Raw genomic sequence first — 25,329 nt, 5'->3', positions numbered from 1 at the left:
TGCTCACCATCCTCCACCATGTATCTGCTCACCATCCTCCACCATGTATCTGCTCACCATCCTCCACCATGTATCTGCTCACCATCCTCCGCCATGTATCTGCTCACCATCCTCCGCCATGTATCTGCTCACCATCCTCCGCCATGTATCTGCTCACCATCCTCCACCATATATCTGCTCACCATCCTCCACCATGTATCCGCTCACCATCCTCCACCGTGTATCTGCTCAACATCCTCCACCATGTATCTGCTCACCACCCTACACCATATATCTGCTCACCTCACGCAGTGTGATCACACATTATACAATGTTACCGTCTAACTGCACTTTTGGTCCCATATGGACTCAGAAGATCAGCTTGCTGAATGAAGACTCCAAAGTAAGCTCCCTCCTGATAAGCGTCTTTGTATCAGCCGTATTCCTCATTAATAAGAACTCCACATGGTGCTTTATCCTTTTATACTTTTATTCATCAATTACACATAAGAAATGCTCTCACGTTCCGGAGGTGTATATTGCACCAGGTATGATGAACATCCAGTGATGTACTGATCAGACACAAGGTGGCAGTATCATCTCAGCAGCAGAGTCCTGCACATGCTCAGAACAGACACCATCCGTCATGTGATGCAAGGCAAAGCACGGGGCCCCTTAGTGAATGCTATTGCCTGCTGTAATGTCCTTCCAAGAGCCGTTTGTAGAGTACTACAACCGCTGTCCCGATGAATGGCAACGTCATGACGTCATCTGCACACTCCTCCCCGATGGATGGTGTCTGTTCTGAGCATGTGCAGGACTCTGCTGCTGAGATGATACTGCCACCTTGTGTCTGATCAGTACATCACTGGATGTTCTTCATACCTGGTGCAATATACACCTCCGGAACGTGAGAGCATTTCTTATGTGTAATTGATGAATAAAAGTATAAAAGGATAAAGCACCATGTGGAGTTCTTATTAATGAGGAATACGGCTGATACAAAGATGCTTATCAGGAGGGAGCTTACTTTGAAGTCTTCATTCAGCAAGCTGATCTTCTGAGTCCATATGAGAAAAAAAAAGTGCAGCTACACCGTAACATTGTACAATGTGCGGTCACACTGCGTGACGTGAGCAGATACATGGTGGAGGATGGTGAGCAGATACATGGTGGAGGATGGTGAGCAGATACATGGTGGAGGATGGTGAGCAGGTCCATGGTGGAGGATGGTGAGCAGATACATGGTGGAGGATGGTGAGCAGATACATGGTGGAGGATGGTGAGCAGATTCATGGTGGAGGATGGTGAGCAGATACATGGTGGAGGATGGTGAGCAGATACATGGTGGAGGATGGTGAGCAGATTCATGGTGGAGGATGGTGAGCAGATACATGGTGGAGGATGGTGAGCAGATACATGGTGGAGGATGGTGAGCAGATTCATGGTGGAGGATGGTGAGCAGATTCATGGTGGAGGATGGTGAGCAGATACATGGTGGAGGATGGTGAGAAGATTCATGGTGGAGGATGGTGAGCAGATACATGGTGGAGGATGGTGAACAGATACATGGTGGAGGATGGTGAGCAGATATATGGTGGAGGATGGTGAGCAGATATATGGTGGAGGATGGTGAGCAGATACATGGTGGAGGATGGTGAGCAGATATATGGTGGAGGATGTCTCTGCACGGGAATTGATGACAGATGCACATATTTTTCATTATCCAAAGGAGGGCTCACTGAATGAACACTTGGTGAGTAGATACATGGTAGAGGATGGTGAGCAGATACATGGTGGAGGATGGTGAGCAGATTCATGGTGGAGGATGGTGAGCAGATTCATGGTGGAGGATGGTGAGCAGATACATGGTGAAGGATGGTGAGCAGATACATGGGGGAGGATGGTGAGCAGATACACGGTGGAGGATGGTGAGCAGATACACGGTGGAGGATGGTGAGCAGATACACGGTGGAGGATGGTGAGCAGATACACGGTGGAGGATGGTGAGCAGATTCATGGTGGAGGATGGTGAGCAGATACATGGTGGAGGATGGTGAGCAGATACATGGTGGAGGATGGTGAGCAGATTCATGGTGGAGGATGGTGAGCAGATTCATGGTGGAGGATGGTGAGCAGATACATGGTGGAGGATGGTGAGCGGATACATGGTGGAGGATGGTGAGCAGATACATGGTGGAGGATGGTGAGCAGATACATGGTGGAGGATGGTGAGCAGATATATGGTGGAGGATGTCTCTGCACGGGAATTGATGACAGATGCACATATTTTTCATTATCCAAAGGAGGGCTCACTGAATGAACACTTGGTGAGCAGATACATGGTAGAGGATGGTGAGCAGATACATGGTGGAGGATGGTGAGCAGATTCATGGTGGAGGATGGTGAGCAGATACATGGTGAAGGATGGTGAGCAGATACATGGGGGAGGATGGTGAGCAGATACACGGGGGAGGATGGTGAGCAGATACACGGTGGAGGATGGTGAGCAGATACATGGTGGAGGATGGTGAGCAGATACATGGTGGAGGATGGTGAGCAGATACATGGTGGAGGATGGTGAGCGGATTCATGGTGGAGGATGGTGAGCAGATACATGGTGGAGGATGGTGAGCGGATACATGGTGGAGGATGGTGAGCAGATACATGGTGGAGGATGGTGAGCAGATTCATGGTGGAGGATGGTGAGCAGATACATGGTGGAGGATGGTGAGCAGATACATGGTGGAGGATGGTGAGCAGATTCATGGTGGAGGATGGTGAGCAGATACATGGTGGAGGATGGTGAGAAGATTCATGGTGGAGGATGGTGAGCAGATACATGGTGGAGGATGGTGAGCAGATACATGGTGGAGGATGGTGAACAGATACATGGTGGAGGATGGTGAGCAGATATATGGTGGAGGATGGTGAGCAGATACATGGTGGAGGATGGTGAGCAGATATATGGTGGAGGATGTCTCTGCACGGGAATTGATGACAGATGCACATATTTTTCATTATCCAAAGGAGGGCTCACTGAATGAACACTTGGTGAGTAGATACATGGTAGAGGATGGTGAGCAGATACATGGTGGAGGATGGTGAGCAGATTCATGGTGGAGGATGGTGAGCAGATTCATGGTGGAGGATGGTGAGCAGATACATGGTGAAGGATGGTGAGCAGATACATGGGGGAGGATGGTGAGCAGATACACGGTGGAGGATGGTGAGCAGATACACGGTGGAGGATGGTGAGCAGATACACGGTGGAGGATGGTGAGCAGATACACGGTGGAGGATGGTGAGCAGATTCATGGTGGAGGATGGTGAGCAGATACATGGTGGAGGATGGTGAGCAGATACATGGTGGAGGATGGTGAGCAGATTCATGGTGGAGGATGGTGAGCAGATTCATGGTGGAGGATGGTGAGCAGATACATGGTGGAGGATGGTGAGCAGATACATGGTGGAGGATGGTGAGCAGATACATGGTGGAGGATGGTGAGCAGATACATGGTGGAGGATGGTGAGCAGATATATGGTGGAGGATGTCTCTGCACGGGAATTGATGACAGATGCACATATTTTTCATTATCCAAAGGAGGGCTCACTGAATGAACACTTGGTGAGCAGATACATGGTAGAGGATGGTGAGCAGATACATGGTGGAGGATGGTGAGCAGATTCATGGTGGAGGATGGTGAGCAGATTCATGGTGGAGGATGGTGAGCAGATACATGGTGAAGGATGGTGAGCAGATACATGGGGGAGGATGGTGAGCAGATACACGGGGGAGGATGGTGAGCAGATACACGGTGGAGGATGGTGAGCAGATACATGGTGGAGGATGGTGAGCAGATACATGGTGGAGGATGGTGAGCAGATTCATGGTGGAGGATGGTGAGCAGATACATGGTGGAGGATGGTGAGCAGATACATGGTGGAGGATGGTGAGCAGATACATGGCGGAGGATGGTGAGCAGATACATGGTGGATGATGGTGAGCAGATACATGGTGGAGGATGGTGAGCAGGTCCATGGTGGAGGATGGTGAGCAGATACATGGTGGAGGATGGTGAGCAGATACATGGTGGAGGATGGTGAGCAGATTCATGGTGGAGGATGGTGAGCAGATACATGGTGGAGGATGGTGAGCGGATACATGGTGGAGGATGGTGAGCAGATACATGGTGGAGGATGGTGAGCAGATTCATGGTGGAGGATGGTGAGCAGATACATGGTGGAGGATGGTGAGCAGATTCATGGTGGAGGATGGTGAGCAGATACATGGTGGAGGATGGTGAGCAGATACATGGTGGAGGATGGTGAACAGATACATGGTGGAGGATGGTGAGCAGATATATGGTGGAGGATGGTGAGCAGATACATGGTGGAGGATGGTGAGCAGATATATGGTGGAGGATGTCTCTGTACGGGAATTGATGACAGATGCACATATTTTTCATTATCCAAAGGAGGGCTCACTGAATGAACACTTGGTGAGTAGATACATGGTAGAGGATGGTGAGCAGATACATGGTGGAGGATGGTGAGCAGATTCATGGTGGAGGATGGTGAGCAGATTCATGGTGGAGGATGGTGAGCAGATACATGGGGGAGGATGGTGAGCAGATACACGGTGGAGGATGGTGAGCAGATACACGGTGGAGGATGGTGAGCAGATACACGGTGGAGGATGGTGAGCAGATACACGGTGGAGGATGGTGAGCAGATTCATGGTGGAGGATGGTGAGCAGATACATGGTGGAGGATGGTGAGCAGATACATGGTGGAGGATGGTGAGCAGATACATGGTGGAGGATGGTGAGCAGATACATGGTGGAGGATGGTGAGCAGATTCATGGTGGAGGATGGTGAGCAGATTCATGGTGGAGGATGGTGAGCAGATACATGGTGAAGGATGGTGAGCAGATATATGGTGGAGGATGTCTCTGCACGGGAATTGATGACAGATGCACATATTTTTCATTATCCAAAGGAGGGCTCACTGAATGAACACTTGGTGAGCAGATACATGGTAGAGGATGGTGAGCAGATACATGGTGGAGGATGGTGAGCAGATTCATGGTGGAGGATGGTGAGCAGATTCATGGTGGAGGATGGTGAGCAGATACATGGTGAAGGATGGTGAGCAGATACATGGGGGAGGATGGTGAGCAGATACATGGGGGAGGATGGTGAGCAGATACACGGTGGAGGATGGTGAGCAGATACACGGTGGAGGATGGTGAGCAGATACACGGTGGAGGATGGTGAGCAGATACACGGTGGAGGATGGTGAGCAGATAAATGGCGGAGGATGGTGAGCAGATACATGGCGGAGGATGGTGAGCAGATACATGGCGGAGGATGGTGAGCAGATACATGGCGGAGGATGGTGAGCAGATACATGGTGGAGGATGGTGAGCAGATACATGGTGGAGGATGGTGAGCAGATACATGGTGGAGGATGGTGAGCAGATACATGGTGGAGGATGGTGAGCAGATTCATGGTGGAGGATGGTGAGCAGATACATGGTGGAGGATGGTGAGCAGATACATGGTGGAGGATGGTGAGCAGATACATGGTGGAGGATGGTGAGCAGATACATGGTGGAGGATGGTGAGCAGATACATGGTGGAGGATGGTGAGCAGATATATGGTGGAGGATGTCTCTGCACGGGAATTGATGACAGATGCACATATTTTTCATTATCCAAAGGAGGGCTCACTGAATGAACACTTGGTGAGCAGATACATGGTAGAGGATGGTGAGCAGATACATGGTGGAGGATGGTGAGCAGATTCATGGTGGAGGATGGTGAGCAGATACATGGTGGAGGATGGTGAGCAGATACATGGTGAAGGATGGTGAGCAGATACATGGGGGAGGATGGTGAGCAGATACATGGGGGAGGATGGTGAGCAGATACATGGTGGAGGATGGTGAGCAGATACACGGTGGAGGATGGTGAGCAGATACACGGTGGAGGATGGTGAGCAGATACACGGTGGAGGATGGTGAGCAGATACACGGTGGAGGATGGTGAGCAGATAAATGGTGGAGGATGGTGAGCAGATACATGGTGGAGGATGGTGAGCAGATACATGGCGGAGGATGGGGAGCAGAAACATGGCGGAGGATGGTGAGCAGATACATGGCGGAGGATGGTGAGCAGATACATGGCGGAGGATGGTGAGCAGATACATGGCGGAGGATGGTGAGCAGATACATGGTGGAGGATGGTGAGCAGATACAGGGTGGAGGATGGTGAGCAGATACATGGTGGAGGATGGTGAGCAGATACATGGTGGAGGATGGTGAACAGATACACGGTGGAGGATGGTGAGCAGATTTATGGTGGAGGATGTCTCTGCATGGGAATTGATGACAGATGCACATATTTTTCATTATCCAAAGGAGGGCTCACTGAATGAACACTTTATTGATTGAACTTGATTTTTTGAATGACTTTTTTTTTGATTCATACTTAAAACTATTCTTTATTTTTTGTGTGTTTTTTGTTTATATATATATATATTTATTTATTTTTTTTTTTAAATTTCAATATTAATATTTTTTTCTATTTTATCTAATATTTTTTTTTTTTATATTTTTTCACTTTGTTTTTTGGTTATATAAGGATTGTGCCATTGTTTCATGTAGCGCAGCATTTTTTCACTTCACATTATGAATGTATAATTTGCCGCACTGAGACATGGGTTGTGTGCACTAGCGGCTACAGTATTTAATTGTAATTTTTTTTTCATTTCACCATAGTTAGCGTTAGAGTTATTCAATTTATTTTAGATACCACTGCTCATGACATTGGTCTCTTTCAGTTGGGTTTTGGGGGTGGTAAAAATGGACAGCTTAGCCAGTGTTTCTGCTCTCAAACTGTAAAATAACAGCCAGATGGGGCTATTAACAGGCCGTGTCTGCAGCAATATTACCTCGGGGTGCAGAGTCTGACAAGCAGCACCTCTTATCAAGCTCCCCCACTGGGCTCAATGGGGCCACACCACCACTACGTACAATGCCCACAATTACAATGTGGTAGGGTGTCATTGTAGGGTGAAATCAGGTGGTGGGGGTGGTAATAACATGTCCTCATTCCGTCAGATGTCCTCTGAAAAGCCCTGTGACTGGAAGGAGAGAGCCTGAGATGGGTACAGGGGGGATTTCTGGGGGTCCTGGCCTGGAGTGAAGGACAGGTGAACATCTACTGGGGTTTGCAGAGTGGAGGCGCTAACACAGGAAGGACGTGGCTGGGTAGCAGAGTGGAGGCGCTAACACAGGAAGGACTTGGCTGGGTAGCAGAGTGGAGGCGCTAACACAGGAAGGACTCGGCTGGGTAGCAGAGTGGAGGCGCTAACACAGGAAGGACTTGGCTGGGTAGCAGAGTGGAGGCGCTAACACAGGAAGGACTCGGCTGGGTAGCAGAGTGGAGGCGCTAACACAGGAAGGACTCGGCTGGGTAGCAGAGTGGAGGCGCTAACACAGGAAGGACGTGGCTGGGTAGCAGAGTGGAGGCGCTAACACAGGAAGGACTCGGCTGGGTAGCAGAGTGGAGGCGCTAACACAGGAAGGACTCGGCTTGGTAGCAGAGTGGAGGCGCTAACACAGGAAGGACTCGGCTGGGTAAACATATAAATGGTTCCTCTGCTGATTCCCAATTGTGTAAATATGGTGATAAGGTGGGTAAGCAAAGGGTCTTTCCAACCAACTCATGTAGCCTCCCTAAAGGATACTTCTGCTACCCTTGTCTCCTCCTCAGAAGAAACCAATAAAATACTGGAAGATATTTGTGCCACTCTATATCTAGATCCAAGACCTTGAGGTGACCACAAAATTCCTAGACTCGCTTCATTTACTCACTATTGGCCCCTCCCACCTGCAATCTGTAAATGCCCCTATTTTATTAAAGGAAGAGTCTGAGGTGATTAAAGGCTTACCTAGTGGGAAATCACCTGGTCCTGATGGCTACACACCAGCATTTTATATGATGGACTCTCTTCATCCCTCAGCTACTGACAGTATATAACGAGGTTTGGGAGGGGGGCCCATACCTTCCAATGGGTCACCAAGACTATATAAAACTGATTTCTAATAAGGGCAAGGACCCAACTGAACCAGAGGCATACCGACTCCTATCCCTCCTAAATGTGAACACTAAAATACTCTCTGAAATAGTAGCATCCCTCTTGGCTGCAATATTACCCTCCCTTATCCATACTGCCCAGGCTGGCTTTATTAATGGTAGATCAGTGGCTTCCAACATTCGGAAAGTTATTGCAGTGCTGGAACAAGGCAAGGTACACCCGTCTGAGGATCGAGCTATTATTACATTGGATGCTGGAAAAGTCTTGGATAATGTCAGCTATCATTGGCTTGCTCTGGTTCTTCTGATGGGCTTTTCAGCAGTATGGATTCTGCACCCAGGGTGGTAGCTGCAGGTCTCATATCAGGTGAAATATTGCTGCACGAAGGGTACTCACCAGGGTTGCCCCCCCTTCACCTCTTCTTTTCAACCTTGCCCTGGAACCTTTCTCCCGTTACCTTTCCTCCAGGGCCCCAATACATGGGATTCAGACAGGTCAAGAAGAACTCTGTGTAGTCCTATTTGCCGATGATATATTTTATGGCGGATCCTGTGGCAGATATTCACATTCTCCATCAGGTCTTCACAAGCTGCCTACAGTGCTCTGGCCTTCAAATCAATTCTGCTAAGAGTGAAATACGTTCCTTTTCTCAAACCAACACCCCTCCCTGGGCCCAGCAGTCTCTCTTTCATGTAGCAAATGTTCAGATCACATATTCAGGCATTACGATAGGGAAGGAGCCATCCTCGGTCTATCATTGCTACCCTCCACTGATATCTAAAATAGGAAATGAGATGGAAACATGGATGTACCTTCTCCTATCGCTTTTTGGGGGATGCCACCTGTTCAAAATGGTGAGCTTTGCTCTCCTATTGTACCCTCTTCAAACAATTTGGTTCCTGCTTAAACAGGGGGAGCAAAAAAAAAAAGATGGAGCAAACTTTCCCAATATTCCATTGTATGACCTTGCCTGTTTATTGTGTATAGGGACAGATTGGATACTTCAGGCTTCCTCATACACCAATTATGATTTGGAGTTGGCAGTGGGGCAACCATATGACTTAGCTGCACTCCTGCATTGCAAAATACAATTGTTCCCCACAAGTATTCAACACAACCTTCTGATACGGGATCTGATTCTTACATGGAGGGACATACAGAGAAAACTGGGCCTGTCACCCCATGTCTCCCCATATTTGTCCATAAGAGGCAATCCAATGTTTCCAGAAGCTGTTCAATATGTGGCTTTCAACATTTGGAGTTCTAAGGGGCTCTCCTGCGTTGCCTCCCTGTATGACACATATTTGAACTATCAGGAACTTTGAAATCTTTCCCAACCCTTGCATCAACTTATGCCCTGCCAAGCCATCCCTCTCTCTACTACCTACACCTCTCAGGTTGTATAAACTGGTGCTGCCCAGCCAAGCAACAATGTTTTCAAACTTCCATATCGGATCGCTTCCTACAGGAATGGAAATACTCCATATCTGACATCTATCAACCTTTACACTCTCTCTTTACTAAACCGCTACATCCCACATCTGTGAAATCTTGGAGCAAGGTCATACCGGGGGAGAACCTGGTGGGCAACATACTGGAAGGATAGAACAAAGTGCAAAGACTTGTGGTGAATGAATCCTGGAGAGTCTCAATGTAAGCTCTTCCATGGGGCCATCATCCCATTTCTATCCACCAAGAACTCTCCACAAATCCACTATATAGTGAGCACCGCCCTCTCTCTTCCACCGATTTCAGGAATGGCCCCCCCGCATCTCAACCTTTTGGGAACAAGTGTTAGCCTGCATATCAGGAGTTTGTGGCTGCTCACTCCCCATGGCCCATGGACCCTGTTCTTCTACTCTTCGTCTCCGCTACAACTCTCCATTCAGCTCAGAAAACCCACATTCACAAATCCCACAGGAGCTTGCGGTGGATATTATTATGTTTACTGGTGGCCCACAGGGCTATTCGTAAGAAATGGACTATCACCTTGTCCCCCACTATCACAGACACTGAAAAAGATCTACGTCTTCTGATTTACAGAGGGAAGGTAGACATGGAGCTCAACAACCAAGCCTCAGTCAGACATTTCCATAATAGATGGGACACTTTTATTGCAGCAACACTTACATCCTTGGAGCAATCCTCTATGTTGTCTTCTTTTACTTCTATGGATGGGTTGGTGAAGGTGGTTACATTGTAGAGATCAGACAGCCGTGTATGGAACACGCATTGAGGACACGCATACATAACAGGTGTTGCTCCCCATCAGGCCGTGTATACCTTGGTTTTCTGGTTCATGACGTTGTCATTCTTTTGCTCTCCTGATGTGTCTGTGCGCACTCATGGCCGAACCTTACTTCCTTGGCTTTATCATGACATCTAGGAACATTATGACATTCTGCTCCTCTCACTTATTGGAGTTGGGAACAAAGTCTCAGGAGAGAGTCCATCCATGTTTTCTGATCAGGTATCACACCCGGTCACACCTCCAGGTCAGTTCCTGCCAGAAGATTCCTTCCTCTTTCTTTATTGGAGAGATTATAATTATTTCATTGGTTACTGTGATTTATCTTTTATTCAGAAGTCATGGCAAGAAGTATGAGGTGCTCATCTCCTCTTTCACCCCAGACATATTGCTTCTTTGTATATCTCTTTAGAAAACTCAATAAAGAATGTTAAAAAAATGTACTCAGCCAATGAAAGGTAATGACTCCATTTTTATTCTTCTCCTGCTATCAATGGCCAACCCGGTCCCACACTTCATCCATGTCTTTGGGGACCTCTGATCTCCTTATGAACTGTTCCTTCCATGATGAAGATCAGCCATGGAGTATATCTGAGGTGTATATCAGGGTGTGCTTCTTCCCCACATGAGAGCTGGGATGTCCAGCAACATTCATCTAGAAGACATTTCCCGCACTCAAGGCACTAATACACCTCCAGGATTGTGTGGGACCCCTGATGTACAGGAAGACAGGACTTCCGTGAGGAACATTTCCCTCACTCAGGACAGGAATGTGGCTTCTCCCCCATGTGAGTTCTCTGATGTCTGTAAAGATCAGACTTCTGCAAAAAACATTTCCCGCACTCAGAACAAGAATATGGATTTTCTCCTGTATGAAATCTCTGATGTGTGTTAAGGCCGGATCTCCCTGAAAAAAATTTCCCGCACTCAGAACAGGAATACGGCTTCTGTCCAGTGTGCAATCTCTGATGTGTGTAAAGATGGGACATCTGTGAAAAACATTTCCCGCACTCAGAACAGGAATAAGGCTTCTCCCCAGTGTGAGATCTCTGATGTATGTAAAGATGGGGCTTCTGTGAAAAACATTTCCCACACAGAGGACAGGAATGTGGCTTGTCCCCAGTGTGCAATTTCTTATGTCTGTAAAGATTAGACTTATCTGAAAAACATTTCCCGCACTCAGTACAGGAGAACCTCTTCCCTGTGCCGGCTCTGTCCCGCACAGTCTGAGGTTCCTCAGGATACGAGGAATCCGATGGTCCATCTACACTGGGTGGTGCCAGATGGACATTGGAGGGAGCCGAGTTTTCTCCTGGACTATACTGTGTGATGTCCTCATCTTCTACTTTCCAGTCTGGAGACAAAGTGAGACAATCCTCGGAGGTTTTCCTCATCTCCCGGCCATGGACTAAAATACAAAGACAAAGAGGATTACTAGACAGGAGCTGATTGGTTCCCCCAAACCAGGACTCCGCCCACATCAGGCAGCTTGGTCTCTGAGGAGCTTACAATTCCACCCTCACGGGAACTAGGAAATGGCTCCTCTGATCTCCTACCAGGTCATTTCTTTATTCATGGACCTTAGTCAGAGAGTGAGGAAACAACCAGAACTGTCTTTTATAGGAGGGACAGTGATGAGGGGATTATAGGACGAGGGTCCCCACCCCCTCTATCACTCATCGCCATCTTCCCAACACAAGAAGTACTGCACTTCCTTATTTAGTCCATGATTTAGTCATGAAGAACAGCGGGGCTGAGCCCCACCAGAGGTCAGAGAGTGAGGATGGGGGGAGAACAACCAAGATGAAGACTGGACTGATCCTGAAGACCACCATCATTGGGGTATTGACTCCTCCCTCATTATCACTTTCTGTTTAAGGGTCCAAAGTTGGAGGATGTTATCACATTATTATCACCATGTAAAAGTCTGTGCTCCAATCTCATCATCCGATATAAAATGTCCAGCTGGGAGGAAATGGGGGGAACAGAGGAGAAGACATATTATGTGTATATATAGCAGTGGGGGGAGGGGGAGAGCAGAAGTCAGGACTATGGAATGTACAACATAGAGTATATAGTGCAGAGGTCAGGAGTATGTAATGTACAACATAGAGTATATAGTGCAGGGGTCAGGAGTATGTAATGTACAACAGAGTATATAGTGCAGGGGTCAGGAGTATGTAATGTACAACATAGAGTATATAGTGCAGGGGTCAGGAGTATGTAATGTACAACATAGAGTATATAGTGCAGGGGTCAGGAGTATGTAATGTACAACATAGAGTATATAGTGCAGGGGTCAGGAGTATGTAATGTACAACACAGAGTATATAGTGCAGGGGTCAGGAGTATGTAATGTGCAACATGGAGTATATAGTGCAGGGGTTAGGAGTATGTAATGTACAACATAGAGTATATAGTGCAGGGGTCAGGAGTATGTAATGTACAACAGAGTATATAGTGCTGGGGTCAGGAGTATGTAATGGACAACATAGAGTATATAGTGCAGGGGTCAGGAGAATGTAATGGACAACATGGAGTATATAGTGCAGGGGTCAGGAGTATGTAATGTACAACATGGAGTATATAGTGCAGGGGTCAGGACTATGTAATGTACAACATACAGTATATAGTGCAGGGGTCAGGTATATGTAACATGCAATATACTATTTAATATACAGTATAAGGGTCAGGAATCAAATTATGGGTATTTAGAGGGAGTTTAAATGTTTACTGTAGACAAGTTGCAGAGATCCCACACCGCTGCCTCCCATCTCCTGAGACTGCACTCAGTGACTTGGGTCTGAGACACTACAGACATATCCCTCCACCCGGCACAGCCAGCAGACAAGCAGATCTTGCTAGATCCGGCCATTGGTAAGAACCCCAAGACACATGCCCCAAGTGCCTAGGTAGAGCAACACCTATGAAGAAGATGAACATTTTGCTGCCAGCTGAACCCCAGAATCAATATAAAAGCAGTCTAGATACATAAATTGTGTCCCATGTGCTGATATTGCAGTGGTTACTCTACTCTGGACCAATCAGAGAGCAGTACTGTCACGATCAGAGGAGAAGACCACCTGGGACTGTAACCTCAGGATCTATAGTGGACCAGTGGAAACAACTAAACAGGTGTAGCTGGGTACCGGTCCTCACATATACAGGAGCAGTGTGACCGCACACAAGAGTCGCAGGATCTGAGGAGCCATCCGGTCTTCACCAGAGCCACTGGAGGGGTGGATGTTGTGCTGCATGGCAGCCCCCAGGTTGCGGCTCTCTAACACACCCGTGCAGGCAAAGTGCAACCAAATAGCATGCTGGAAGGACACGCGGTACACACAGGATACTAGGAACCAAGGTCACCTACTGCAGCAACCTAGGAAGGGGCTCCGGGGGAGAGGACGCAGGGAACACGTGTAAAGTGCAGGAGAGGGAGGGATGCTGAGCAATGGTGCAGAGAGAGAGAGTCAGCAAGATGGAAAGGGCTGCAGGCAAACAACAGGAAACAATGCTGAGAAGGACACACACAGCAACAGGAAATGAGGGGATCCACGGACAGAAACCAAAGGGAATATAACTGCACAGCCAGAGGGAAAACACTGAGAAAAAAGACAGGATCAAACAGCACACAGAATATGGGAATACTCAAGCAGCAGTGAACACCACAGGAACCAGAGGGGTCCGGCTTCCACATGAAGACACGTTGCTGGAATACTAACACACGGGTACAAAGACTTGATAATACCTAGGTTCAGGGGGGATAGGCAGGAACCCGAGCAACACAGACAGGAGGCAAAACCTGGTGCTGGATCAATGTGAAGGGAAGCATGACAAGTATGGGTGGAGGAATGGATTTAGTGTTCATGACCCACCTGTGCTGATCTCTGTAGGAGTGTCCTCCTCTATAAATGTCCCCGTTATTCCATCCTCCTCCATAGACTGCTGATCATCCCTCACATACGCCTCTTCTTCTTCTGCTTTCACCTCAAATTCTATATCGATTGGATCTCCACTCTAAATCAAGGAAATGAGAGAAAATATCATCTGTAAAATATAAGGTCACATAAAAAATCCATATAGTGTCCCATTTCCATGCTCTCCGCCCCACCAACCTTGTAATGGTGAGGGATGGTGTGACCTCCCTGTGTGGAATCCCGGGAATACAGAGGACGGGGACATCTCTCTGGTGGGTTCCTGGTATTAGGTGGCTCCATCATATCCTTGTGTCCTTCTGAAAACTCCTCCATCACTCCATACTCCTCATCCTCCTCTTTATACTCTTCTTTAACATCAATATTATCATCCCCGAGGATTCCACTCTGAAAGATATAATAAAACATTCATTGTAACAAACATGCTGTGTATAAATCACAACTACCAATAATTGTCATCATCTACATGATGATGGTGAGGGATGGTGTGACCTTCCTGTGTGGAATCCCGGGAATACAGAGGACGGGGACATCTCTCTGGTGGGTTCCCATGACTGGATCCATCTGTAGGAAACACACACACTGACTGAATCCATTGTTTCTATGTGTTTATCAGATGATGGGGGATCTAGGTGGATCCTCCGTACTGCTCTCTCCTTTACAATAAAGTCTCCTCTTACCCGGTGATGTGAGGGGCGGCTGATTGTCCATCATGACGTCCTTGTAGAGATCCTTGTGTCCTTCTAAATACTCCCACTCCTCCATGGAGAAATAGACAGTGACACCCTGACACCTTATAGGAACCTGACACACACAATGATACAGTCACCATCCAGACACATCCCTTGTCTGTTACTGGAGAATGTCCCAGAATTCCCGGCACCGCTCACCTCTCCTGTCAGCAGCTCAGTGATCTCTCTGGTGACTTCTAGAATCTTCTTCTTCTTTCTCTCTTCTATCAGGGAGGGAGGTGGAGGCAATGTGATGTCATATGATCTCCAGACTTCACAGGAGGAAAACTCTACATCTGAACACAAAGAGTCACATCAAATGATATTCCCAGAATCCTCCTCACCTCTCCATTCAGGTCTCCATTTATTAAAGCCCCACTTCAGGCTGAGGTATAATTCCCCCCACAGGACCCCCACACTACGCAGGGTATAGGCTTGTTGCAGCATTCTGATGTCATTACATACAACGCAGGACCAACAGTCCCACTTTACATGTGAGGATACCAAGGGGCCCCACATCCTAAGAGCATCAGAAAAAATCAGATGGAGGGACATTGGGAGGAGGAGCTGTGAGGTCAGTGTGATGTCATAGGATTCTCTGACTCTGGATGGAGGGACATTGGGAGGAGGAGCTGTGAGGTCGGTGTGATGTCATAGGATTCTCTGACTCTGGATGGAGGGACATTGGGAGGAGGGGCTGTGAGGTCAGTGTGATGTCATAGGATTCTCTGACTCTGGATGGAGGGACATTGGGAGGAGGAGCTGTGAGGTCAGTGTGATGTCATAGGATTCTCTGACTCTGGATGGAGGGACATTGGGAGGAGTACTGGTGAGGTCAGTGTGATGTCATAGGACATATAGACTCTGGATGGAGGAACATTTGGATGGGGAGATTTGAGGGGTCCTCTATATGCGGCTTCCATACAAACCAAATCATTGTTCCTGGGTGTGTCCTACCTCTCCTAAACTGAAGAGTGAACTTTGACCTTTACCATCCAGAAATCTGTCTGGAATCTGTGGCAGTAAGCTGTCATGTGATCAGGTGACGTGCGGAGGAACGGAGTGTAAATAGCAGACAATTGTCTCCAGAGCCCCTAATGGTGGGGATGGATTTGGCGGCGTGCTGGTGCCAAGTTTCCTCCCCCCAGGGTCACTGCAGGTGTGGAGAAAAGCTGTGTAAGAGGATATGGAGGAGAGATGAGGAGGAGATCCAGGAATCAGGAGACAGGTCAGGGCAAGCAACAGACGAGCGCATCCAAGAGACCAAGCCGGGGTCACTACACAGAAAATCAATCCAAGGAAACAACAGGCAGGACGAGGAATAGCAAGAAGGAGCTGAGAGACAAATGAGAATATTGCTCAGCCAATGGGAGATGATCTCAGCATGACTTCCATCATGAAGGAGATGAGGGGGAGGGGAGGAAGTCACTGAAGGTGACCATAGATCCATGGAAATTCAGCTGGTTCAGCAGGGATCGCTCACATTTCCATCCATGTGTGGCCACTGCCGGATAAAAGCCACTCCCCCAGCGGCTGCAGCCAATAGCTTCAGTGCTGATCTGTGTATTCTGAGAGCGGAGGAGTCCCCCCATTGTCAGAATACAGGAGTGCAGCAGGGAGGATTCCCCCATCCACCTCCAATGTGTGGATGGGGGAATCCGTTCAGCTTTTTATGATCATCCCACTGGCTGAACGATAAAACTGAACCATGTAGGCCAGCTTTGGGAGCAAATATATTATCATCAACTCCTCCCCCTGAAGGGGTTCATCTACATATTACCTCCTCTGCCGCCAGATCCAGGAATGTCTCCTATATGGTATAGGATATATGGAGGTATATATGTAACGGAACGTTTTGGGCTGAGAAGAGGATGTTCTATAATTCATGTGATTTCATGTTTTCTGTGTGGCTAATGTCTATGTTTTCTATCATGTGATGACGTTGTTACCGATCCAGAAAGGTTTGTTACATAGTTGTTTAAAATGCGTTTGAGAAAGGAACTTATAAGGACGGTTTTGCCCTTATTGAAAATGGCCGACATGGCCTCTGGCTATTGAGAGGCATTTAAATAAAAGAGCGGCTGAAGAGACATCCGTATCCCTTCAGATGAAGTCCGGAAGAGACGAAACACGTTAGGGGATGTGACGTCAAGACGCACACACGCTAACCGGAAGTGTCACCGCGGCCATTTTGTTGGTTTGAAACATATGGTTTTCAGCCATTGATTGCTGGTTATATTAGAGAGCTACTGAAAGAGCTGGAAGTTCCTTTTTTCAGATGTAAGTTGCTGATAAATGTGTCCCGTTGCCTTGGTGATCCGTCTAAAAGAGTCTTCTTATCTTTGTGAGGACCTTGGAAGTCTCATCCCGGAATGAAGGAATGGGAGGAGTTTTCATTCCAGAGTATTGAATAAGCGTACAAATACTATTGTTTGTTGGGTCACGGAGTGCACAGTGTAGGAACGGTCACGGAGTGCGCACAGTGTTGGAATGGTCACGGAGTGTACACAGTGTTGGAACAGTCACAAAGTGCACACAGTGTTGGAACAGTCACGGAGTGCACACAGTGTTGGAATGGTCACGGAATGCACACAGTGTTGGAACGGTCACAGAGTGCACACAGTGTTGGGACGGTCACGGAGCGCACACAGTGTTGGGACGGTCACGGAGCGCACAGTGTTGGGACGGTCACGGAGCGCGCACAGTGTTGGGACGGTCACGGAGCGCGCACAGTGTTGGGACGGTCACGGAGTGCACACAGTGTTGGGACGGTCACGGAGAGCACACAGTCTTGGGACGGTCACAGAGTGCACAGTGTTGGGACGGTCACGGAGCGCACACAGTGTTGGCACGGTCACAGAGTGCACACAGTGTTGGGATGGTCACGGAGCACACAGTGTTGGGACAATCACGGAGCGCACACAGTGTTGGGACGATCACGGAGCGCGCACAGTGTTGGGACGGTCACGGAGCGCGCACAGTGTTGGGACGGTCACGGAGCGCGCACAGTGTTGGGACGGTCACGGAGCGCGCACAGTGTTGGGACGGTCACGGAGCACACAGTGTTGGGATGATCACGGAGCGCACACAGTGTTGGAACGGTCACGGAGTGCACACAGTGTTGGAACGGTCACGGAGCGCACACAGTGTTGGAATGGTTACGGAGTGTTCACAATTTGTGTATTATATATATATATTTTTTTTTTTTTTTTTGTGTTTTTGCACATTTTTGAATGTTTGTGATTTGCAGGAATTAGAGGATTATTTATGTAAATGAGGGGAATGCACTATATAGTTTATTTCTTTGTTTTGAGGTTTTTGGTGGAACAATTAGGATTATTATCCTTCTTACTGGAGGGAAGTCTGGAATTTGGACTTTTGGATTTTGTTGGACACATTTGAATTGGACATTTTATGATTGTAATTGGTGATCATTTTTAATTATTTTAATTTTAATTGTATTTGAATTTTACACAAAAAGTTATTTTATTATATTGTACTTTCTGGGGAGAAAGTGTGACTTTTTGGTGGGATTTAGTTTAGGAGTCACGGATTTATTTTGTTATATATTGAAGAGGACTGTCATTGCCAAGTCAGCTCTGATGAAGAAGGGACTCGAAACGCGTCGACTCTGAGAACCTTCCCTCGTGTTTAGACTCGCGCTGGTCTCTGATTGGTCAAGTCTCACTAAGGACTTTACACGCTTGTTATACTTCTCTGTGAGGATATTTTCACATCCAATAAAATCACATTTTACTGAGGTAATGCGCAAGGTTGGTGCGCTTTTTGTTTCACTTTCCAGTATTGGTGGGGCTTCCCCAGCCTTGTTTAGAGCCGCACAACCTTTGATGCCTTGGTGGGGAATTTCTTCAAGTTCCGGGTCCATCTATCCACCCTTGTTCTGGGCCATAGAGGGCAGGAGGGGTTGTTTTGTGTTTACACCCGCAGTCCCATTACTCCAGTCACTTTCCGGGTCGTTACCATCCCCCATTATTATCACTGTCCCAGCCCTTTCCATATGTGGGAGGAGCTGAGTCTCCACCTCCTCATTAACAGTGGGAGGCCTATAACAAACTCCAATGATGACCTTTGTAGTACCGCCCCCCATGTGCAGTTCCACCCATAATACTTCAGCCTCATCACATTCTCCATCAACTAGGTCCTCTTTCACACTCGCTCTGAGATCACTTCTCACATAGAGACAGACACCACCACCTTTCCTATTTCCCCCGTCTCTCCGAAAGAGAACCTAGCCAGGAATATGAATGGCCCAGTCATGTGAGGAATGAAGCCAAGATTCAGCAATACCAATTCAATCCTAGTTCTCTTCATGCACCAAACCTTCCAACTCACCTATTGTGCTGGGCACACTTCTGGCATTGGGGAACAAACACTTTCATTCACTGACACCTTGTTCATTCACTGACACCTTGTTCATTCACCGACACCTTGTCCATTCACCGACACCTTGTCCATTCACTGACACCTCCTTCATTCACTGACACCTCCTTCATTCACTGACACCTTGTTCATTCACTGACACCTTGTCCATTCACCGACACCTTGTTCACACGGATTTTGTGTATTTTTTTATTTTCATACAAATGGTACCAATTCCACTGGTTGTAACATGGGAACCTTCTTACCATCTGCCATAGCCCTCCCCCCATCTTTCCCCATTCCACCCCCCAATAAGTACTGACATGTCTGATCTGTCTACCCCATTTTAACTGAATTCTCCCTCCCCCCTCCATCCTAGTTTATATACTCCTTCAGTCTTCCCATAAACCCCTCCCCCAGCACAGCAGACCCCCTTCCATTTAGGTGCAAACCATCTCTAGTATATAGGCTGCACCCCAATGAGAAGTCAGCCCAGTGCTCTAGGGTAGGACTCCATTTTTATTCTTCCCCTGCCATCAATGGCCGACCCGGCCCCACACTTCATCCATGTCTTTGAGGACCTCTGATCTCCTTATGAACTGTTTCTTCCATGATGAAGATCAGCCATGGAGTATATCTGAGGTGTATATCAGGGTGTGCTTCTTCCCCACATGAGAGCTGGGATGTCCAGCAACATTCATCTAGAAGACATTTCCCGCACTCAAGGCACTAATACACCTCCAGGGTTGTGTGGGACCCCTGATGTACAGGAACATAGGACTTCAGTGAGGAACATTTCCCTCACTCAGGACAAGAATACGGCTTCTGCCCCGTGTGAGATCTCTGATGTCTGTAAAGACTGGACTTCACTGAAAAACATTTCCCACACTCAGGGCAGGAATACGGCTTCTCCCCTGTGTGAGATCTCTGATGTGTGTAAAGATGGGACTTATCTAAAAAACATTTCCCGCACTCAGGACAGGAATACGGCTTGTCCCCCGTGTGAGATCTCTTATGTTTGGAAAAACTGGACTTATCTGAAAAACATTTCCCGCACTCAGGACAGAAATACGGCTTCTCTCCTGTGTGACATCTCTGATGTGTGTGCAGACTGGACTTCAATGAATAACATTTCCCGCACTCAGGACAGGAATACGGCTTTTCCCCCGTGTGAGATCTCTGATGTCTGTAAAGATGGGACTTCTCTGAAAAACATTTCCCACACTCAGGACAAGAATTCGGTTTCTCCCCCGTGTGAGATCTCTGATGGATGTAAAGAATGTGCTTCAGTGAAAAACATTTCCCACACTCGGGACAGGAATACGGCTTCTCCCCTGTGTGAGATCTCTGATGTTTGTGCAGACTGGACTTCTCTGAAAAACATTTCCCACATTCAGGACAGGAATACGGCTTCTCCCCCGTGTGAGATCTTTTATGCACATTAAGATTGTATGTAGAACTGAACCTCTTCCCGCACTCAGTACAGGAGAACCTCTTCCCTGTTGGAAGGCCGGCCCGGTCCCGCACAGTCTGAGGTTCCTCAGGATACGAGGAATCCGATGGTCCATCTACACTGGGTGGTGCCGGATGGACATTGGAGGGAGCCGGGTTTTCTCCTGGACTATACTGTGTGATGTCCTCATCTTCTACTTTCCAGTCTGGAGACAAAGTGAGACAATCCTCGGAGGTTTTCCTCATCTCCCGGCCATGGACTAAAATACAAAGACAAAGAGGATTACTAGACAGGAGCTGATTGGTTCCCCCAAACCAGGACTCCGCCCACATCAGGCAGCTTGGTCTCTGAGGAGCTTACAATTCCACTCTCAAGGGAACTAGGAAATGGCTCCTCTGATCTCCTACCAGGTCATTTCTTTATTCATGGACCTTAGTCAGAGAGTGAGGAAACAACCAGAACTGTCTTTTATAGGAGGGACAGTGATGATGGGATTATAGGACGAGGGTCCCCACCCCCTCTATCACTCATCACCATCTTCCCAACACAAGAAGTACTGCACTTCCTTATTTAGTCCATGATTTAGTCATGAAGAACAGTGGGGCTGAGCCCCACCAGAGGTCAGAGAGTGAGGATGGAAAACAACCAAGATAAAGACTGGACTGATCCTGAAGACCACCATCATTGGGGTATTGACTCCTCCCTCATTATCACTTTCTGTTTAAGGGTCCAAAGTTGGAGGATGTTATCACATTATTATCACCATGTAAAAGTCTGTGCTCCAATCACATCATCCGATATAAAATGTCCAGCTGGGAGGAAATTGGGGGAACAAAAGAGAATCCATATTATGTGTATATATAGCAGTGGGGGGAGGGGGAGAGCAGAAGTCATGACTATGGAATGTACAACATAGAGTATATAGTGCAGGGGTCAGGGGTATGTAATGTACAACATAGAGTATATAGTACAGGGGTCAGGAGTATGTAATGTACAACAGAGTATATAGTGCAGGGGTCAGGAGTATGTAATGTACAACATAGAGTATATAGTGCAGGGGTCAGGACTATGTAATGTACAATATAGAGTATATAGTGCAGGGGTCAGGAGTATGCAATGTACAACATAGAGTATATAGTGCAGGGGTCAGGAGTATGTAATGTACAACACAGAGTATATAGTGCTGGGGTCAGGAGGATGTAATGTACAACATAGAGTATATAGTGCAGGGGTCAGGAGTATGTAATGTACAACATAGAGTATATAGTGCAGGGGTCAGGAGTATGTAATGTACAACATAGAGTATATAGTGCAGGGGTCAGGAGTATGTAATGTACAACATAGAGTATATAGTGCAGGGGTCAGGAGTATGTAATGTACAACATAGAGTATATAGTGCAGGGGTCAGGAGTATGTAATGTACAACATAGAGTATATAGTGCAGGGGTCAGGAGTATGTAATGTACAACATAGAGTATAGAGTGCAGGGGTCAGGAGAATGTAATGTACAACAGAGTATATAGTGCAGGGGTCAGGAGTATGTAATGTACAACATAGAGTATATAGTGCAGGGGTCAAGAGTATGGAATGTACAACAGAGTATATAGTGCAGGGGTCAGGAGTATGTAATGTACAACAGAGTATATAGTGCAGGGGTCAGGAGTATGTAATGTACAACAGAGTATATAGTGCAGGTCACATGACAGTTGTATACAATGGATGGCTTAATTTTTTTCCCAAAAGAAGAACAAAAATTTTGAAAAAAAAAACCCACATTTTTCTTTGTTTCTGTTATAAAAGTTTGCAAATAAATAATTGTTCTTCATAAATTTAGGCCGAGATGTATTCTGCTACATGTCTTTGGTGAAAAAAATCCAAATTAGTATTTATGATTTAGTCTGAAGGGAAGTTATAGAGTTCACAAACTATGGGAGATATCTGAAAATTGATCGATCCTGAAGTACTGACGGCCAATCTAATTTCTAGAGGTCTAAGATTGTCAGGACAGTACAGATATCTCCCAAATGTCAGGACAGGACAGATATCCCCCAAATGTCAGGATGGTGCAGATATCCCCAAATGTCAGGAGGGTGCAGATATCCCCCAAATGTCAGGACGGGACAGATATCCCCCAAATGTCAGGACGGGACAGATATCCCCCAAATGTCAGGACGGGACAGATATCCCCCAAATGTCAGGACGGGACAGATATCCCCCAAATGTCAGAACGGTACAGATATCCCCCAAATGTCAGAACGGTACAGATATCCCCCAAATGTCGGGACGGTACAGATATCCCCCAAATGTCGGGACGGTACAGATATCCCCCAAATGTCAGGATGGTACAGATATCTTCCAAATGTCGGGACGGTACAGATATCCCCCAAATGTCAGAACAGTACAGATATCCCCAAATGTCAGAAAAGTACAGATATCCCCCAAATGTCAGGACAGTACAGATATCCCCCAAATGTCAGGACAGTACAGATATCCCCCCAAATGTCAGGACGGTACAGATATCCCCCAGTTTTTACTTTGGGTACAATGTTGTATGATCGCGCAGTTGTCATGCAAAGTGTGAGAGCGCTGAAACCTGAAAAATGGCCTGGGCAGGAAGGGGGAAAAAGTGCCCGGTATGGAAGGGGTTAGTGGGGTACCCCAAGGTACAGTGTTGGGACCCCGACTTAATAATATATTTATAAACAATATAGGGTCTGATATTAAAAATCCCAAGGGGGATATGATCACCATGTATAATACATAAGGGGGGATATGATCTCCATGTATAATACATAAGGGGGGATATGATCTCCATGTATAATACATAAGGGGGGGATATGATCTCCATGTATAATACATAAGGGGGGGATATGATCTCCATGTATAATACATAAGGGGGGATATGATCTCCATGTATAATACATAAGGGGGGGATATGATCTCCATGTATAATACATAAGGGGGGATATGATCTCCATGTATAATACATAAGGGGGGATATGATCTCCATGTATAATACATAAAGGGGGATATGATCTCCATGTATAATACATAAGGGGGGATATGATCACCATGTATAATACATAAGGGGGATATGATCTCCATGTATAATACATAAGGGGGATATGATCTCCATGTATAATACATAAGGGGGATATGATCTCCATGTATAATACATAAGGGGGATATGATCTCCATGTATAATACATAAGGGGGGATATGATCTCCATGTATAATACATAAGGGGGATATGATCTCCATGTATAATACATAAGGGGGGATATGATCTCCATGTATAATACATAAGGGGGATATGATCTCCATGTGTAATACATAAGGGGGATATGATCTCCATGTGTAATACATAAGGGGGGATATGATCTCCATGTATAATACATAAGGGGGGATATGATCTCCATGTATAATACATAAGGGGGGATATGATCTCCATGTATAATACATAAGGGGGGGGATATGATCTCCATGTATAATACATAAGGGGGGATATGATCTCCATGTATAATACATAAGGGGGGATATGATCTCCATGTATAATATATAAGGGGGGGATATGATCTCCATGTATAATACATAAGGGGGGATATGATCTCCATGTATAATACATAAGGGGGGATATGATCTCCATGTGTAATACATAAGGGGGATATGATCTCCATGTATAATACATAAGGGGGGATATGATCTCCATGTATAATACATAAGGGGGGATATGATCTCCATGTATAATACATAAGGGGGGGGGATATGATCTCCATGTATAATACATAAGGGGGGGGGATATGATCTCCATGTATAATACATAAGGGGGGGGGGATATGATCTCCATGTATAATACATAAGGGGGGATATGATCTCCATGTATAATACATAAGGGGGGATATGATCTCCATGTATAATACATAAGGGGGATATGATCTCCATGTATAATACATAAGGGGGGATATGATCTCCATGTATAATACATAAGGGGGGATATGATCTCCATGTATAATACATAAGGGGGGATATGATCTCCATGTATAATACATAAGGGGGGGATATGATCTCCATGTATAATACATAAGGGGGGGATATGATCTCCATGTATCATACATAAGGGGGGATATGATCTCCATGTATAATACATAAGGGGGGATATGATCTCCATGTATAATACATAAGGGGGGATATGATCTCCATGTATAATACATAAGGGGGGATATGATCACCATGTATAATACATAAGGGAGGGATATGATCTCCATGTATAATACATAAGGGGGGGATATGATCTCCATGTATAATACATAAGGGGGATATGATCTCCATGTGTAATACATAAGGGGGGATATGTTCTCCATGTGTAATACATAAGGGGGGATATGATCTCCATGTATAATACATAAGGGGGGATATGATCTACATGTATAATACATAAGGGGAGGATATGATCACCATGTATAATACATAAGGGGGATATGATCTCCATGTATAAT

The 25,329-nt window shown here is 46.6% G+C and overlaps 1 protein-coding gene and 1 long non-coding RNA gene across 2 annotated transcripts in view; one reads left to right on the top strand and one right to left on the bottom strand.

Moving 5' to 3' along the window:
• LOC149450631 (uncharacterized) overlaps window positions 1–25,329 on the top strand; it is a 66,251-nt gene that overhangs the window by 13,953 nt on the left and 26,969 nt on the right. The window lies entirely within an intron of this gene.
• Window positions 14,736–15,254, bottom strand: LOC149450634 (uncharacterized). The gene is made up of 3 exons (XR_016315233.1): window positions 15,160–15,254; window positions 14,950–15,073; window positions 14,736–14,833 (listed from the first exon to the last, which is right to left on the bottom strand). It is a non-coding gene; the product is annotated as an uncharacterized LOC149450634 (long non-coding RNA).

Source organism: Staurois parvus, unplaced genomic scaffold (assembly GCF_062004578.1).
Source record: "Staurois parvus isolate SC_StPar_1 unplaced genomic scaffold, SC_StPar_1.0 ptg000569l, whole genome shotgun sequence".
Classification (NCBI taxonomy): domain Eukaryota; kingdom Metazoa; phylum Chordata; class Amphibia; order Anura; family Ranidae; genus Staurois; species Staurois parvus.
This window is presented reverse-complemented; position numbering and strand designations above follow the sequence as displayed.